This window comes from Schistocerca gregaria, unplaced genomic scaffold (assembly GCF_023897955.1).
Source record: "Schistocerca gregaria isolate iqSchGreg1 unplaced genomic scaffold, iqSchGreg1.2 ptg000066l, whole genome shotgun sequence".
NCBI lineage: Eukaryota > Metazoa > Arthropoda > Insecta > Orthoptera > Acrididae > Schistocerca > Schistocerca gregaria.
The window spans coordinates 7,563,322-7,565,734 of NW_026061707.1; the positions used below are offsets into that span (position 1 = coordinate 7,563,322).

Genomic DNA, 2,413 nt, shown 5'->3' on the forward strand with positions numbered 1-2,413 from the left:
CAATTGTAATTATTTTTAAAACTTCAGACATTATAATCTGAACAGTATCAACAATATTTTTTATTCTAGTTCTATTAGGAGGACTATACCATGAATGAAACCAAGGAGCATTACAATGAGCAGAATAAAGGGTTGTAGTTAAATATAAAATTTGGGTTGCATTCAAAAAGTATTGATATTATCAATCAACCTTAAATAGAATAAGAAGCGAAATATTGCAGTCAGTTTCGACCTGGAAGATTGGTATGTACTACCCTTATTCTTAGTAATTGAAGCCAAAAAGAGGCGTATTACTGTTAATAATATAATTGAACTATAACAGTTCCAATTAAGGAAATGTAAAGCCAATATGAAAGCTGCTAACTTTTTATATTAGCGGTTAAACTCCGTTAACATTTCTAAAATTTATATAGTTTAAATAAAACATTACATTTTCACTGTAAAAATAATATATCTATATTTATAAATACTTAAAAGTAAAAATACTTCCTTAACATCTTCAGTGTCACGCTCTAATTATAAGCTATTTAAGTAAACGACAAAACAATATTACCAAAATAAATATTCAAAAAATAAAAGTTAAAAGATAAATCTTGAAATTAGAATCATATCAACCTTGAATATAACCAATTAAATAAATAAATAATCTATATAAACCTTGACCACCAAGTAATTCACCTCAACCATAATCAAATGATTTAGATGAATAATAACCTATTTTTAAAGGAATATATCTAATAAACTTAGTTGAAAGAAAAGGTATAAATCATATAGAACCAGCAAATCTAACAAAAGAAAGTATACTTAAAGAAAATAAATTATGAGAAAAATCAAAATTAGAAATAAGATAACCTAAATAAGCACCTAAAATAACAACTGTAATAGTTAAAAACTTTAAATAATAAGGTAAAGCAATCACATGAGGAATAGGAAAAATTAATCAAGATAAAAGACTACCACCAAAAACAGCAACAAACAATAGACCAATTATTCCAAATGAAATATAATAACCCTTATCATCAAAAGAAAATCTAGAATAAAAATTATTATCACCAGATATTGAATAATAAAACAAACGAAAAGAATAAGAAGCAGTTAAACCAGTAGAAAAAAAATAAAGAAAAAAAATTAAACAATTAATTCATCTTAAACAAACCATCTCAAGAATTAAATCCTTTGAATAAAATCCCGCTAAAAAAGGTATTCCACACAAAGATAAACTAGAAACATTAAAACAAACTGAAGTTAAAGGTATGAAATTAACAATTGATCCTATAAAACGAATATCCTGAGAATCCTTCAAATTATGAATTATTGAACCTGCACATATAAATAATAATGCCTTAAATAAAGCATGAGCCAATAAATGAAAAAATGCAAGCTTTGGATAACCTATAGCCAAAATTCTTATTATTAAACCAAGTTGTCTTAAAGTAGAAAGAGCAATAATCTTCTTTAAATCAAACTCAAAATTAGCGCCCAATCCAGCCATAAATATAGTTATACAACCAATTAAAAGTAAAAATCAACCACAATTATAAGTATCCAATATTGGTCTAAAATGAATTAATAAATAAACACCAGCAGTAACAAGAGTAGAAGAATGAACTAAAGCAGAAACAGGAGTAGGAGCTGCTATAGCAGCAGGAAGTCATGAAGAGAAAGGAATCTGAGCTCTCTTAGTTATAGCTGCTAAAACAATTAATATAGTAATGAGCTTTATTTCAAAAGAATTAGAAATAAAATCATAATAATAAATATAATTTCAACCACCAAAATTTAACATTCATGCAATAGAAATTAAAATAGCAACATCACCAATACGATTAGAAAGTGCAGTTAATATACCAGCACTATAAGATTTTACATTTTGATTATAAATAACTAAACAATAAGAAACTAAACCTAAACCATCTCAACCTAATAAAATTCTAATTAAATTAGGACTAATAATTAAAAAACCTATAGAAAGAATAAATATTAAAACAATAATAATAAAACGATTTATATTCTTTTCACCAGATATATAATCCTCTCTATAATAAATAACCAAAGAAGAAATATATATAACAAAAGATATAAAAATAAGAGATATTCAATCCAAAATTAAAGTTATAACAACTATAGAACCATTTAAATTGAAAAGCTCTCACTCAACAAAAACTCTATAATCAATTATTAAATAATAAATACCTAAAATAAAAATTATAGTTCTCGAAATAAACAAAGAAAAAAACTCAAAGAACAAATAGGAAATAAATTCACGGCCTAAGATGAAAAACTTCATATCATTGATTCCACAAAACAATATTTTTAATTAAAATACTTAAGCAAACTAAACAAAGAAATATTCATCCTTTAAACAGAGAATATTTAAAGGCAATCAATGTAAAAGTAAAAGATGATATTCACG

The 2,413-nt window shown here is 24.7% G+C and overlaps 1 pseudogene; it reads right to left on the reverse strand.

Moving 5' to 3' along the window:
- Positions 1-621: 621 nt before the first annotated feature.
- Positions 622-1,784, reverse strand: LOC126301272 (NADH-ubiquinone oxidoreductase chain 5-like; annotated as a pseudogene).
- Between the last annotated feature and the right edge of the window lie 629 nt (positions 1,785-2,413).